We start from the raw sequence: 17,803 nt of genomic DNA on the forward strand, positions 1-17,803 counted from the left end.
GACCTTCACTAATAATTTCAAGAAAAGAAAAAAATACACATAACATGTCTAGTTAAATAAGAATGCACATTAAGCTTTCAACTAGTACCGCACCGCAACACAAAGTGTTACATAAAGGTAAGATGAGCTCCTGTCACACTCCGCCTTTTTTTAAATCACTGGAAAACTAACCACTCAGAATGGGTGAATTCTCTTTGCAATTGTATCAAATGGATCCCAGAAAAGAGCAAAATAGGATTTATGGTACACTCTAATTTTTTCCTATTAACTGATCAAAAGAGGAATTACCTAACTTGGCATAGGTGCTTGAGATTAGTGTTTCCTGGTTGCATACAGTAATTCTGAGTTCTGAGCCTTTGGATCTCCAACTATCACATGGGTAATAAACAGACATGAGGGATGGTAAGGGGCAGCAGTAGCCTTTTTGCAGAGATGATAAAAAAATCTGGCCAGGCGCAGTGGCTCACGCCTGTAATTCCAGCACTTTGGGTGACCGAGGCGGGCAGATCACAAGGTCAGCAGTTTGAGACCAGCCTGACCAACATGGTGAAACTTTGTCTCTACTAAAAATACAAAAATCAGCCGGGCGTGGCGGCACGTGCCTGTAATCCCAGCTACTCAGGAGACTGAGGCAGGAGAATTGCTTGAACCCAAGAGGTGGAGGTTACAGTGAGCCAAGATCACGCCACTGCAATCCAGCCTGGGCAACAGAGCCAGACTCTGTCTCAAAAAAATCCAGGAATGCTCATAAAGCCAACAGATCAGAAAGTATGACTGATACAAAACACCTGGGATGAATGCTATTCACTCTGATAAACGTATAGGGATTTTGGACTACTGTACTGAATGTGCTTTGTAGTTTCTCTGCATAGCAGTTTTTTGAGATGGAGTTTTGCTCTTGTTGCCCAGGCTGGAGTGCAGTGGCGCAATCTCAGCTCACTGCAACCTCTGCCTCCTAGGTTCAAGCAATTCTCCTACCTCAGCCTCCCCTGAAGCTGGGAATACAGGCATGTGCCACCATGCCCAGCTAATTCTTTATTTTTAGTAGAGATGGGGTTTCACCATGTTGGCCAGGCTGGTCTCGAACCGCTGACCTCAGGTGATTCACCTCCCTCGGCCTCCCTAAATGCTGGGATTACAGGTGTGAGTCACCACACCCAGCCTATACAGCAGTTTTTTTCCAGATTTCTTCTGTTGAAAAATAGGGAGATCTGACAATACTGGACTCATGTTCCCCAAATTAAAATCCACCAGCTAAGGCCCTATTAGGCACAGCCTGTACTCTCCAATTCAAGACCACTTTCAATTTTAGCTACCTGACTGATCTTATAAGCAATCTTTGGCCTTTTCAATTTGGGAATCTTCACTATCAGTTTCAAGAGAAGAAAAAATACACATGTGTAGTTAAGTAAGAATGCACATTAAACTTTGAACTAGTACCACAGCACAAAGTGGTAAGATGAGCCCCTCCCACTTATAAGAAACCTTTATTAAAAACTTATGAGAAAAATGTCCTTATAGCAATATGATATATCACTATATACTTATCCTATATTGCTATATAGTTATACTGGTAAAATAAATCTCACAAAGAGGCCACTGTATTGTTTGCATCTGAAGATAGATTCTAGAAAACTTCTGATTGACATTCCTATCTTAGGTGGCTACCGGCGACTCCACCAACCTCAGATTGAAAATACAGTATTCCCAGGATGTGAAACCTGTCAATAAGACTGACTTTTCATACCCAAATGTATCGCAGGGTTGACTGCAAGACTTAAGAACCCACAAATTCTGGTGTCTGCAGGGGTGGGATGAGGGAGGTCCTGGAACCAATACCTGCAGATACTGAGGGATGACTGAAAAATATTCATCACCCAATGAAGGGAAAGGATTAGAAAGGCATTATGTCTCATCCAAATGTGTATCCCCAGACACGATTTATATGGAGTTATAACCATGATGTGATAAATGATAGTAACACTCTTGGTACAATCCCATCTCCACTTAGCACACCAAGCTAAATATATCTGTGGTGTCTTAATTATGAAATTACTCAACAATTGAATCTGAAGGGTATTTGTATTACTGAAGGTGACAGCTTCAATCTGCCTACTATATTTTCTTTCCTTGCTCTTTTAGGTAACAGAACATCTATTTCTTGCAGGAAGACCATTTCATTTGCTTGGGTAGGCCTGACCCCTCCCATCCCAGGGCCAGGCCTGTCTCAGGGGTGAATACCTGAGCCAAGGCTGGGCATGTGACAAGCTGAGCTTTTCACTTTTAGATCTGCAATCCATCTAGAGTTGATTTTTTTTGATATGGAATGAGGTAAGAGTTAAGATTAATGATTTTCTCCATACGGATATCTAATTAACCCCAAACCATTTACTAAAATGATCATCTTTTCCCTACAGTCTCATCTTTGCAGCCACACATTAGGCCTCATACACGTATGGGTCTTTTCCTACGCTCTCTATTCTATTCTACTGGTTTATTTCTCTATCCTGTTCTAAATTACTACAGTTTTTTTGGTATCTAGTATCAGTTTTAATCTTCCTCATGATTGTGTTGGCTATTCTTGGCTCTTTGCATTTCCACACAAATTTTAGATTCAGTTTGTCAATTTCCACTTAAAAAATAAAAATCAATAGGATTTTTATTGAAATTGTGTTGAATCTACAGATGGGCAAATACTACTGTAGATCTCTCAGTTTAGTTCTCCTTTAGATTCGTAATAATGTTTTACAGTGTTCTGTGATGAGGTCTTGCATATCTTTTAGATATTCCTAGGTATTTGCTTAAAATCTACTATAAATGGTATATCTTATTTTTAAATCTCATTTTCTGTCTGTCTGTTGCCAGCCTCCAAGGTGGCCTGCCCCAATTCCCTGAGCCTCCTGGTAGTCAGGCCTCATGCAGTTCCTTCCCACATTTTATCGGTGTTGGTCTGGGAGATCAACAGAATACCATGGAAGTAATGGCATGTCTTCCAAGTCTAGGGCATAAGAGACACTGTGGTTTCTGCTTTGCTTTCTCTCTTGGTAACACACTCTGGAGAAGCTACGAGCCATTTCATAGAGAAAGGCTCATGCGATGAGTAGCTGAGGTCTTTGGCCAACAGCTGTATGAGTGAACCAGGAAGCCGATCTTCTCTAGCCCTGATCAAATCTTTGAATGACTGCAGCCTTGGCTGATGTGTGAACTGCAACCTCATGAAACACCCTGGGCCAAAACCATACAGCTGAGGCCCTTCTACATTCCCAACAGAAACTGTGTGAGATAATAAATATTTGTTGCTTAAGCCAGTGAATTTTGGGTTAGTTTCTTTTTTTTTTTTTGAGACGGAGTCTCGCTCTGTCGCCCAGGCTGGAGTGCAGTGGCGTGATCTCGGCTCACTGCAAGCTCCGCCTCCCGGGTTCACGCCATTCTCCTGCCTCAGCCTGCGGAGTAGCTGGGACTACAGGCGCCTACCACCGCGCCCGGCTAATTTTTTGTATTTTTAGTAGAGACGGAGTTTCACCATGGTCTCGATCTCCTGACCTCGTGATCTACCCACCTCGGCCTCCCAAAGTGCTGGGATTACAGGCGTGAGCCACCGCACCCGGCCTGGGTTAGTTTCTTATGCAGCAATTGATAACATAGCTTCTGGTATATATGTATCTGTCTCCCTGCTTCTTGCCCCCTATACTTTATTTTCAACATAGCCAGTGATCCTACTAAAATCTAAATCAATCACACTGCTTGCTTACTCAAAATCTTCCATGGCTTCCCAACTTACAAAGCGTTAAAAGCCAAATTCTTTACCATGACTTAAAGGCTCTTCATGATCTGGTCCCCCATTACATGACTTCCTCTTTTACTCCTCTTCCTCCCATACACACTGCTGAGTATGACAGGTATTTTCCTGTCTGAGGCCTTTGTACTTGCTATTCCTTCTACTTTCCAGAAATCCTTATGACTAGGTTCTTCACCTCCTTCAGGTCTCTGCTCAAATGTTACCTTTTTCAAGGAGGACTTCCCTTGCCACCTATTTAAAATTGTCCCCAGCATCAATTCCAGTTTTATTTTTCTTCAACACCCTTATCCTAGTCTTAATTTACTATTATATTGTGTCTCCCCTGTGCTAAAATGTTACCTCCATAATGGCAGGGATTTTGTCCATTTTGTTCACTGATGCTTTGAATAATGCTTGGTAAATGGTAGGCATTCAGTATTGATTGAATGTGTGAATGAAACTGCCCTGCCACCTTACCTGCACACCACCACTAGTAGCCAAGGATTTATCCCAAGGCAAAAAACTAGAAAGGCTCCTTTTAAAGAAATTGAATTTGCTGTTTAAGAAGAGATCTAGATCTGTCAGCAAGGTGTGCCACCTATGACTATACAGTTTGTGCACTGAACAAAGATGCCTGCAGGAGTGGTGGCTCACGCCTGTAATCCAAGCACTTTGGGAGGCCAAGACAGGCAGATCACTTGAGGTCAGGAGTTCAAGACCAGCCTGGTCAACATGGTGAAATCCTGTCTCTACCAAAAATACAAAAATTAGCCAGGCATGGTGGCAGGCGTCTGTAATCCCAGCTACTCCGGAAGCTAAGGCAGAAGTGCTTGAACCCAGGAGGCGGAGGCTGCAGTGAGCCATGATCGCACCACTGCACTCCAGCCTGGGCAACAGAGCGAGACTCCAAAAAAAAAAAAGAAAAAAACAAAAAAATAAGGATGCCTGGCCTCATGCTCCAAGCTTTTGGGCATCTTTTCCATTCGGCCTACTCAGAAAGAGGTTCATTTAGCAATGTGACTAATTTATCATACCAAATGGTAATTTTATTAGTAAAATTAAGCTGCAGTGAATTTCATGTTCTTAAACCGACCTAGGTTCCATATTGCATACCTTAAAGAACAAGGCATAGTTTTTACCGGCACAAGGCCACCCAGTATTCTTATTCGCAAAAAGAGGAAACCTGTTCAAATTTTCCCACTGGCTTCCACATTCATGGACATTCATTCTCTTTCTTCTCAAGATTACCACAGATCGATCTATCTATCTATGCCTTTTTATTCCCTCTTTGCCCTTAAAGCTTTTAATTCAACTATGTAGACTTTGTTCTTGCCCCCCAGCCCCCCACCCCCCACCTGCCCAAAACCTTTTAAAAAATCTCTTCTCTCCCTGAAGCAAATCTTCAATTGTAAATGAATGTCCTTCCCTAATTTTAAAGTTTAATATATGGTCATTCTCTAAATTTGTATTTTTTCTGCTCATGAAACTCTGCACATTTTTTACAGAAGAAAACTTGCTTTACTATTTATTGAGCAATATTTATATAGTGCTTTATGTGCCAAGCACTTATAAATATCAATCCCTTTAATCCTCATAATAGTCCTATGAAGTAGGTACTATTACCACTCTCATTTTACAGAGAAGTAAACTGCCCAAGGACACACAGCTAGTTAAGTGAGGAGCTGGGATTCAACCCAAGCAGGTGGCTGGAGTCCACACTCTAAATCAGTAGTTTCCAAAGCACATCTGTGGACTCCTGGGGATTCCTGAGATCCTTTCAGAGGTCCCTCCCCCTCCCCCCTGCCCTCCCAACCCCGTCTTCTCCCCTCCCTTCCCCTCTCTCCTCTCCTCTCCTCTTTTCGACAGAGTTTTGCTCTTGTTGCCCAGGCTGGAGTGCGGTGGCACGATCTCGGCTCACTGCAACATCCGCCTCCCAGGTTCAAGTGATTCCCCTGCGTCAGCCTCCTGAGTAGCTAGGATTTACAGGTGCCTACCACCACGACTTTTTGTGTTTTTAGGAGAGACGGGGTTTCACCATGTTGGCCAGACTGGTCTTGAACTCCTGACCTCAGGTGACCCACCCGCTTCGGCCTCCCAAAGAGCTGGGATTACAGGCATGAACCACTGCACCCAGCCCCTATTTTCATAATAACAAGAACTTGTTATTCGTCTTATTCACTGTGCTGACATTTGCACTGGCAGTGTAAAAGCAATGAAGGGTAAAACAGCTAGAGCTTTAACATGCCATCAAGGCAGTGGCACCAAACCATACTATAATAGTATAGTTGTCATTGTATTACAAGGATATGTCATATAATATGGTGATATCATTAGGTAATGACTACCTAATAGTAGTCATTATATTCATCACCATACTCTCACAGTTAAAAAACAAAAAACTAGTTTCACTTGTTGAGTATTCTTGATGAAACAAATTATTTTTACTAAATCTATTTTTTTTTTTTTTTTGAGACAGAATTTTGCTCTTGTTGCAGAGGCTGGAGTGCGGTGGCGCAATCTCGGCTCCCTGCAACCTTTGCCTCCTGGGTTCAAGTGATTCTCCTACCTCAGCCTCCCAACTAGCTGAGATTACTGGCGTCCGCCACCACGCCTGGCTGATTTTTTTGTATTTTTAGTAGAGACGGGATTTCACCATGTTGGTCAGGCTGGTCTTGAACTCCTGACCTCAGGTGATCCACCCGCCTCGGCCTCCCAAAGTGCTGAGATTACAGGCGTGAGCCACTGCGCCGGGCCCTTTTATTAAATCTTGATTCTGATTACACTTCATTGTATTTTTTCTCTTTCACCTATTTTGAGATACGTTACCCCAGAGTAAAGCCTTCCTCCATCTAGTTTCTTATCCACATACTGGAAACTGAAGTCTCTATCCGTGCAGAGGTTTTGGGCACACAGTTCTTACTCAGTCTCCCATTTCAGGGAAAAGGGTTACTGAGGAAAAAGATACCTACACAAATTCAGAGGAAAACAACTTACTTGTAATAATCAACACTGTCCTTCAACATGAATTAAAATACGCATAATGAGCAAATAGTAAGTTTCTAGGCACAAAGAGCCTATAATATGAAAGCAAAAAAAAAAAAAAATTTAAATTATTTGGTTTTTTCAGAGTTATATTCCCAGCACTCTAGACTAGGGCTGGCAAATTTTTTCTCTAAAGCACCAGAGAGCAAATATTCTAGGCTTTGTGGGCCATACAGTCTGTCACAACTGCTCAATTCCGCCTTTATAGTAAAGTAGAAGCCATAGACAATAAGTAAATGAATAGGCATGGCTGTGTTTCAATAAAACTTTTATTTACAATAAGGGGTGACTGGAATGGATTTGGTGAGTGGGCCATAGTTGGCCAATTCCTGCTCTAGATTAATGCCAGGCACATAGGAGGGACTCAAATACACGCTGGATGAATAAATGATTTCACAACTATTTTGGTTAGAAAAATTATCAGGAAAGACAGCAAAATTCCACGACTATAAGCAAGTACTTTCTTTTGTCATAGCTCTTTGTTCAAGGATCTCTTGATAAACTTATCGTACCTATCACTCTGCTAGCTATTAAACACTATAAAAGACATTTAGGACAAACACTTCTGCTCCCATCAATGTAGGTACAAGAACAGAAATATTAGTGTCTGATTTTCAAGTATCTGCACAAACATCACATCTAATTCCAAAATTACAACTTCATTAGCCACAAAACCACAAAATGTTAAGTATAAAAACCACAAAGTTTTAGAATATACCACTCTCACTTCATAGAGGTATAGAAAAATGGATGCCAGAAACGATTGCAAGATACTTCAGAAACTGATTTTCTTTCAGTTAAAACGTAACACACCTTGTACGGATGACTAACAAATGTATCATGAAAGGAAGTTTAACTATAAATCACTGCAAAACAACTGCTATATATACAGGGACAACTTGATGTGTAGTGAAAAGAAAAAAGAACTGACTCATCTTCAAGTTGGTTGTGAATATAAACTTCCTACTTAGATAAATGGTTAGCCTGAAGCACTTCATTTAAGATAGGTATGATGCCTGTCCTTTCTAACTCATAGGATTTTGAGGGGGTCAACTCGGACGGTGATTGTGAAAATACTTTAACCCGTAAGTTGCAATATAAAGCTCAGTTCAGAATTGGGTGGTTTATTTAAGTCACATATCTGCAGTTCATCATGAGAGAGAGAGAGAGAGAGAGAGAGAGGTGCAAACTGTCAGGTATTTAATAGTAGCTGCAGTTATAAATCCAAGACTTCTTATTTACCCATAGTTCACAAAGGGCAGGTTCATAAAAGTTCTCCTTGCCACAAAGACAGTAATCAACTGTTACGAGATCTGTGAGTAGGCCTCACTTCCACCTGAGATGATACTGGTTTTTTATTAAAAGTGTGATGGAATGGTTTCCAATATCCTCCTCTCAAAAGTTTATAAAATGATGTATCAATTACTCTGGATAACTGGCAACAAAAATTTACTATGTGCTTACGCTCAATATTTATAACTGTAAAGGAGGGATAAAAGCAAGTACGTGGTCTACCAGGGGAGACTTCTGTGTGCCTAGGCTATAGGATAGTAGGAAATGATCTTAGTGCTGTTCACTAAATACTGTTTTTTATATACTTTAAATTGCTCTGAAAAGAATTCAAGGTGACTTTAAAAATGCATGCTGTATGATATCAAATGTAAGCAAAAATAGTCAATCCAAGGAAAAATGGTTAAAAAAATAAGTTAGAAATACTGTCAATAAATAAAATGTATGCCCATAAAGGCCTATTTGCTAATTGGAAGCCATTCGACTCTATTCTTTAAAGGAGCTAATGCAAAGAAGAATATGACTACTTAAGAAAAACTAAATGAGTGACTCAAGAAAAGTACAATGAAATATTACCCCAGATAACGTAAGAGGATTTCATCTATAGTTTACAAGTAAAACACAACATGATATGGTCAATAGTATCTGAAAAGTAAAATCTAAGTTTCTGGCATGGATGGATGGATGGATGGATGGATGGACTGACTGATTTGAGACAGGGTCTCACTCTGTCTCCCAGGCTGGAGTGCAGTGGCGCGATCTCAGCTCACTGCAACCTCTACCTCCCAGGATCAAGTGATTCTCCTGCCTCAGTCTCCCAAGTAGCTGGGATTACAGGTGTGCACCACCATACCTGGCTAATTTTTGTATTTTTAGAAGAGACGGGGTTTCACCATATTGGCCAGGCTGGTCTTGAACTCCTGACCTCAAATGATCCACTCGCCTCAGCCTCCCAAAGTGCTGGGATTACAAGGCGTGAGCCACCCACCCAGCCTCTGGGTTTTTAGTTATGATATAAATCAGTAGCCTCATGGCCACCTTCAGTTAACAGCCAGTCTTCATGGAGCCAGAATTAAAAATAAAATCCACCCAGGGGTGGTGGCTCACGTGTGTAATCTCAACATTCTCAGAGGCCAAGGTGAGAGGATTGCTTGAGACCAGGAGTTCAAGACCAGCCTGGACAACATACTGAGATCCCTGTCTCCACAGAGAATAAGAAAATTATCTGGGTGTGGTGGTGCACACCTGTGGTCCCAGCTACTCAGGAGGCTATGGTACGAGTACCATCTGAGCCTAGGAAATTGAGGCTGCAGTGAGCTGAGATCACACCACTGCACCCCTGCAAAGGCGACACAGCAAGACTCTTGCTTCTTAAAAAAACAATAATAATAATGAACTTATCATTCAGGCAATCCTTCATAAAGTTTATTTCTCCTAAGTGTGTGCTTTTGTTGCTGAGGCAGAGGAAAAGGGTAGAGAGAAAGCAGATTGAGAAGGCCGAATGGGTTACAAATTTCTGCTTCAAATAGAATAGTTCATTTTTGGTGTTTTCACATACCTGGTTTCTGCAAAAGATTTCAATTAAATAAAGGGGTTCAAATGGCTAAAAAATTTGGACACTTTAAGTTCTTGATTAAGAGCAAATTTAACAATGCTCAACAGTAAGCCAATCTGAGGTAGGGCTGATATACTACACCATGAACACTTTAGAGCAGATCTAGGCTGCTAGTTATAAGAGTTAAATTTCAGTCAGGCAGCTACCCCACTTTGAATTGAGATGCTCTGAGTGAATATCCACAAGTCACCAATTAATCCTACTAAATTCTCCAAATTTTTTCCCTAAATTAAAAAAATCAGGTCAGAAAAACTATATAATTAGGTATGTATTAGAGTAAGTGCTCACTCAAAATGTCTACTCACTATTATGTACTAGGCCCTGGGCTAAGCACTTTATATACATTATCTGACTTAGGCCTCACCAAATCTGTATAAGGGAGGTAACATTCTCACACACGTTCCTTTGTAATCAGTTAAAGAAACTGAAGTTACACATGCCATTCACTGCCTCCCTACTAACATTCCCTTCTAAGACAATCTGTATACCTATAAATCAGCTCTTGCTGCCCTTTTAGTACCATGGGATAAACCCTCCAGACAAGCTAATTAGACCTGGATGAACACTGACCCAATGAACCTATCTAAAGTCATGGATGGAGGTGGGGAGGAGACAGAAAAGCACACACATAAAAAGTACCAAGGCTACATACTTACAATTCAATTACATATGATTTTCCAAAGATTTTTAAAATAATCCTTTTTTCTTTCCTTAGTTAGAATGGATTTCTATTTCCATGTGTTCTGGTCCCTGATTAGAATCCAGTAAACAGTGATTTCTTTTAGAACATTAACATTAATACCTTGTTCCTATCCTTTGGTATCTCCCCTAACACCTACACTATTTCTAATCACAAAGTAAAAGTGATTATCAGTGCTGAAATCTAGACTACTTTTAACCTTTAGTGGAATCATCTCAAACAGATAAATTTATCTCACAATAAAACCACTAACTGAAACCTAGTCCTTCCTGAAAGACGCTAAATTAATGTGCCACCCATAACATTGCTAGTCTTCAAAGGTGCGTCTAGATAAGAAATCTACTAGCATTTAAATGTAAAAATTAGTTTTCATCTCCATATCGCATATAAACAGATGGCTCACTTTAATCTGAGAAGCAGTCACTGACAGACTTCAATACTTGCAACACTGCTTGACTCAACTGTCAATACCTTTACTCAAAAATAACTGCAAGGCTGGGGGTGAGAGCTCACACCTGTAATCTTAGCGCTTTGGGAGGCCGAGGTGGGTGGATCACTTGAGGTCAGGAGTTTGAGACCAGCCTGACCAACATGGTAAAACTTTGTCTCTACTAAAAGTGCAAAATTAGTTGGGTGTGGTGGCACATGCCTGTAATCCCAGCTACTTGGGAGGGTGAGGCAGGAGAATTGTGCCACTGCACTCCAGCCTCGGCAACAAGAGTGAAACTCCATCTCAAAAATAAAAATGAAAAATAAAAATAATTACACTATAATAAATATTATAAATTGTTTAAAAATCACTTTATGGCCGGGTGTGGTGGCTCATGCTTATAATCCCAGCACTTTGGGAGGCCGAAACAGGCGGATCACGAGGTCAGGAGATCAAGACCATCCTGGCTAACATGGTAAAACCCCGTGTCTACTAAAAAATACAAAAAATTAGCTGGGCGTGGTGGCGGGCGTAGCTGTAGTCCCAGCTACCCGGGAGGCTGAGGCAGAAGGGCGTGAACCCAGGAGGCAGAGCTTGCAGCGAGCCGGAGATCACACCACTGCACTCCAGCCTGGGCCACACAGCAAGACTCCATTTCAAAAAAAAAAAAAAAAAAAGAATCACTTTACATAAAACCCAGAGAGAATACACCTAACCTTCACCAAGATTCTTGAAGAAATATTTTTAGCTTCCTCTTCTCTTTCTTGGTGGAGTTATATCTGATGCAAGAACCAATCTTTCATATTCCAGACAAAGAGAATTGTGTAATCAATAAATGTCATGTTTAATGCAAATACATTACCTAGTAAAACCAACTATCTAGAACAGTGTTGTCCAACACAGTAGCCATCAGTCACATGTACCTACTGAGAATGTGAAATGGGGCTAATGCATACAGCAGATTGAGACAAGAAGGCAGGGGAGTAAAGATTTTTTCTTTTTTTTCTTTGAGACGGAGTCTTGCCTTGTCGCCCAGGCTGGAGTGCAATGGCACATGCAACCTCTGCCTCCCGGGTTCAAGTGATTCTCCTGCCTCAGCCTCCCAAGTAGCTTTGATGACAGGTGCCAGCCACCATGCCTGGCTAATTTTTTGTATCTTTAGTAGAGATGGAGGTTTCATTATGTTGGCCAGGCTGGTCTTGAACTCCTTGACCTTATGATCCACCCGCCTTGGCCTCCCAAAGTGCTGGGATTACAGGCGTGAGCCACCACGCCCAGCCGGGAGTAAAGGTTTCTATTCTGCCCTTCTGGAGATGTTTCTTATGATACGTTAATTGAAAATATCCTACTTTGTAATGCTCAAATTCTTAATCCTAAAGCCTTAAAATCTATTATTTTGAGCATTTATAATATGCTACCTAGTATTCCTCCTCTCAAAGAACAGGTTTAATAATGATAATAATTTGCAAGCATTGATGATTCACTCAACCTCACAATATCCCACCAGGTAGCAAATTATAACTGTATCTATTTTACAGATTACACAACTGAGGCCCAGGAAGGTTTAAGTAATTTGCTCAGTATCACAGAGATGTTAGAAGGGACTGCTAGGATCTGAACTCAGGCAGCCAGACTCTATAGCCTGTGTACATGACCATGTTACATGGCCTTATATAGCCCAAAAACTTCATTTTGATATACTGCATTATATAACAGTAAAAGAAGCTCAAATACATTTACAAATCTAAGCAAAACCAAATGATAGAATTGGGTACAGGATCAATGAGAAGCCTACACTATTGTGGTAAGGTAAAGGGTAGAGCAAGGAAGAGGGAATAAAGTAGACGAGTTATGGTGCTCACATATTCCTACATGTACTTTCTATCCCAGTAAAGTTAATTAGCTTCTAACTTTACCCCCTTGAGAGAAGAGTAATATAGAACAGAACACAGAGAATCAGAGATAAAAAGAAATGTGGGACCAATTTACTATCATACAATTTCCCCCAAACCCTCTACAGTGATAAAACAACTCTCTTCCCTATTATGTGTTCTCTCTTAATCTCATTTTAAAAATCAAAGTTTCATTAGTATGTTCCAAAGGCTCCTCTCACCTTGAATTTTCCTTATTTTTAACACTAATTAAAAAAGAGGAGGGAAGGGTGTTGAAGTACTGTTCACAGAATAGCACCACCAAATTAAACTTGGCTTTTCAAGGGAAATGCCAAATGGCTGTAAATTAAGAATTAGATTTCGTATTACAGACCCTAAAACTGCATTAAAGTGAGGCTTGTCATCATTAAACAAGATTATAAATATTTCTTCTCTAGTAATACTGAAAGATTAGGAACTAGATAACCTCTGGAGATTTACACAGTGCTATATATCTACTGACCAATATAGAAAAGAAAATAATGGGGCAAAGTGAAACCTTTGGGTTTTTCACTAGTTTTGAATGCAGCAAAATGTATCTCTCCATTTCTGCCACGTATCCTTTGACCACTTTCATTATGAATATCCATATTCGGCTGCGCAAGGTGGCTCACACTGGTCATCTCAGCAGTTTGGGAGGCCAAGGCAGGCAGATCACTGGAGGTCAGGAGTTTGAGACCAGACTGGCCAACATGGTGAAACCCCACCTCTTTGTAAAGTACAAAAATTAGCCGGGCATGGTGGCACACGCCTGTAGTCCCAGCTGCTCAGGAGGCTGAGACAGGAGAATTACTTGAACTTGGTAAGTGGAGGATGCAGTGAGCAGAAATTATGCCACTGCCTCCAGCCTGGGCGACAGAGTGAGACTCCGTATCAAAAAAAAAAAAAAGGATATCCATATTCAATGTGTATTCTTCACGTTTTCTAAATGTTTTCTCATTCACTGATTCTAAAGACAGCCCATTTTGATTTTCCTTCAGTCAACACACTTGTGTTATGAAAGAGAAAGTAATTTCATTTTAGTGCATACACTGCGTAACATTCCTTCTACTCCATGCCTCAGTGAACAGTTAACAAGATTTTGTAAGTCTCTGTCTACATGCTCATCATTTTGCTCAATACAATGCTGTATATTTTAATCACTCCAACTGTACAAACAATGTATTCTTCTAAAGAGAGAGAAAAAACATCCAATTAAGAGTCTCACTCCTAAATCCATAAAGAAAAAGTGGGAGGAGGAGGGTAGAAAAAAAACAGACACCACCCCACCATAGATTCTTAAGGTGTTAACTTTAACACCTTAAAGGAAGGAAAAGGAGAATTTTTTTCTTCCATGGGCATTTCTATTATTCAAAGTACTTTAAAAAATAAAATTGGCAAATTTAAAAAACTTTCAACTGCATTTAGGGAACAAGGGTGCTTGTGTTTTGATATACTCTTTGATTAAATAAAGTTATTTTTTAAAATATTAGCTTTTAAAATTATTATAATTTAAATTAGTATTTCCAGAAGCAATTTTCTATATTAATATCAAACATCATAATCCCAAGTAATTTTTTTATGGTTGTGTGGTCAAAATATTAACTTTAAACGGCTGAAATCAACTGCAAAATAAACAGCAATCTAAAGAATTACAATCTTTTGCTTCACAATAATAAATTAGTAATGCAGATTCCAATGCTTGTAATAATTCTGAAAAAAGATGCGTAGTCACTAATAACATTAGTTATGTTATTGCACAAATTATTATATAAATAAAAATCTACCACCCACTCCACCCTCAGTATCCTACCCACCAGAAAAAATACACCCTAAAAATGTCTCATCATGATGACTTAGGTCTATCTTCAAGCATTCTAAATTAAAAAAAAAAAAATTAAGTTACTATGCCCAATTACATAGGGTTACAGGCTTAAGTCTCTACTCACACAGTTGAGGTTGATGAGCAAACAGCTGTCCTGTATCTTGAGACAGACATTAGCTTTCTGCCTTCCCTATCCTCATAAGCAGCTACTTAAAAGTTTTGAGTTTTATGCAAGAAAACATTTTAAAGCCTTCTGTGTTTTACTGCAGCAGACTTCAGATTCATTCCTGTAACACATTTAACATGAAACAGAGTTGAGACATATAAAATTTATGTACCACATTTTAATCACCTAAAATTTTAATCACCTAAAATTTTAAGGAGTGCTTTCACTATTATAGCTAGGTTAAAAGGGTGGCTAAAGAAAAAGTGAAAAATAAAAACATTCCAATTGGTATTTGACATTATTAACAATATGCATATAACTAATCCATAGATTTTCTATACCTGGCCACAGACTAGGTGAGTAAGGATTACTTTATATTATCATTTTATCCAAGTAAGCAAAAGTAGGTATTTTTCTGTTTTCCTTAAGTCTGGCTAATTTATTTTGAACAAACAGCTACCAACTAAAGAACACTTTTACCAAAAGTCAGTGGAATGCCTTTAGTCTCAAGTACACATGTCATAGCACCGGACTAGGGAGAATGTGATTATTTTGTGACAGCAGGAGGAGCCATGTTGCTGACATTTTCTATGGTTTATAGCACATTTCTTGACAGATTCAAATTTCCACAGTACCATTATTGCTACAGGTTAATCAAGTGTTAGAAGCCTTGCCTAGACAATAAAACCTTGTTCCCACAAAAAAAAATTATCCTACTAAACTGAACTTTCAAAATACCAAAAATACAGAAGGTCTGTAAATTAGGAACTAACTACAAGATAAAAATCTTTGTTTCTCCATCCCAGTAGCAAATATGTATTACACAGGCAGTCATAATGACAGTCTGCACTGCAGAAATAAATCTGTTTTATTTATTTATTTATTTATTTATTTATTTATTTATTTATTTGAGACAGAGTTTTGTTCTTGTTGCCCAGGCTGGAGTGCAATGGTGCGATCTTGGCTCACTGCAACCTCTGCCTCCCAGGTTCAAGAGATTCTCCTGCCTCAGCCACCTGAGTAGCTGGGACTACAGGCATCCAACCATCTCGCCTGGCTAATTTTTGTATTTTTTGTAGAGACAGAGTTTCACCATATCGGCAGGGCAGGTCTCAAATTCCTGACCTCAGGTGATCCACCTGTCTTGGCTTCCCAAAGTGCTGGGATTACAGGCATGAGCCACTGCACCAGGCCAAAAGGTTTAATTTTTAAAAAAATTTATATTGCTAGATAAAAAGTGCCATTTAAAAATCTGACACATGCCGGACACAGTGGCTCATGCCTATAATCCCAGTACTTTGGGAGGCCGAGGCAGGCAGATCACCTGAGGTCAGGAGTTCATGACCAGCCTGGCCAACATGGTGAAACCCTGTCTCTACTAATAATACAAAAATTAGCAGGGCGTGGTGGCGCGTGCCTGTAATCCCAGCTACTAGAGGGGCTGAGGCAGGAGGATCGCTTGAACCTGGGAGGTGGAGGTTGCAGTGTGCCGAGATCATGCCACTGCACTCCAGCCTGGGCAACAGAGGGAAACACCGTCTCAAAAAAAAAAAAAAAAAAATCTAACACATTATATCTAAACTTTAATGTATAACAGCATCAGAAAGCCACAATACAGAGATAGATTCTAGGCTTTGTGTTTCAATGCATTTCCTATTCACCTGCATTTTTTAATACAACTGTAAGTAAACTTCAAGCAAAATATGTACACTTCAATTAAAACATCCTAGAATACTCAGATAACTACTTTTCCCCTATATGTACACTGGGCTAATATGTATATTGGCCTAAATTTCTATAGTAAATTTTAGGAAAAACTTAAAGATGTCATGAACATAGTAAAAGTACTGTTTATATTAGCAACATAATTCAAAAACACCACAAGAAATAGCATCCAAACACTCCAATTTCATAGACTAATTTTAAAACTATTAATTAATGCTGAAATATTTAACATTTGCTATGCTATAAGAGATGACTTGATGTTTTAGGGTTTATTCAAAATAACTCAAATGTTTCTCTATAATCGACTTATATTGTACATATGAATATTTTAAAAATAATTCAAAATCTCTTAAGAGTTGTATGAAAGGTATTCTATCATAATAAGTTAAAATGTTTGTCCAAGAGTCTAACTTTGCTTCAGTAGAACTGATTAAAACTCTGATTTCACCACAGGCTTAAATGAGTCTGCAGTACAACGGCTAAAACATAAACTGTACCAATCTTGGGCTACAAAACAGAAGCATGCTTTCTGTATAATAATAATTTACATTTTATAGGTGTTTACGATATAACAGACACCACTGAGAGTTTTACATGCATGCTTAATCTTCATTCCATCCTTAAAAGTCAGGTGCTACTATTACCAACTCTTTACAGATGACAAAACAGGTTTGGAGATGTTAGGAACTGGTTCAAGATCACAGAGCTAGTTAAGTGGCAGAGCTAGGACCTGAAGCCAAATCTATTTGTCTCCAAAACATGGTGTTCTTGAGCATAAAGCTAGATTACAGGCAAACAGTGATCCACTGTACTGATAGATCAAACTGTATCTGGAATTAGTATCCAGATTCGGTTACCATATGTTAAGTGTGATACTGATGAATGAATGTTATCAGAAAACCAACAGGATGGTTATAAATTCAGGAAAGTCATCTCTTACAAGAAGTGACTATATGAAATTAAAGCAAGTAACCTAGCGAAAAGACAAAAAAGAACACATTTTGAAGGGCAGTTAGAGAGACACAAAAAAAGCAGGCTCATCTCATGTGGTATAGAGTACAGAACTTGAAACAGTGTATAGAAGTCTCAGGAGACATTCTTGTTCAACACAAAGCACTTTATAATGCTAAAGAATCCAACAGCTCAAAGCGGTTCCTACTATAGTACTGAGCTCCTACAATTAAATACCTAAACCCGGTTAAATATCTAAACCCAATTAAATATCTGAATTATTACCATCATAGTAATAACTTGATTTAGACAAAGTTACCAAAGAATGGTAAAACTCTTTGTGAATGAAAGTTTGATGAGGACTGGTATAT

The 17,803-nt window shown here is 39.4% G+C and overlaps 1 protein-coding gene across 12 annotated transcripts in view; it reads right to left on the minus strand.

Annotated features, from left to right (window-relative positions):
* The window catches only part of ZFAND6 (zinc finger AN1-type containing 6), a 77,375-nt gene that overhangs the window by 25,655 nt on the left and 33,917 nt on the right, over positions 1-17,803 (minus strand). For 5 of the 12 annotated variants that reach the window (XM_055277495.2, XM_063638641.1, XM_063638642.1 and 2 more), the window contains exon 2: positions 14,715-14,877. The exons of the other annotated variants lie outside the window; for them this stretch is intronic. The gene's annotated coding sequence lies outside the window, so the exon portion shown is untranslated. The remainder of the gene's footprint in view (positions 1-14,714; positions 14,878-17,803) is intronic. 12 annotated transcript variants of the gene reach the window in all.

This window comes from Symphalangus syndactylus, chromosome 5, assembly GCF_028878055.3.
Source record: "Symphalangus syndactylus isolate Jambi chromosome 5, NHGRI_mSymSyn1-v2.1_pri, whole genome shotgun sequence".
Taxonomy (NCBI): domain Eukaryota; kingdom Metazoa; phylum Chordata; class Mammalia; order Primates; family Hylobatidae; genus Symphalangus; species Symphalangus syndactylus.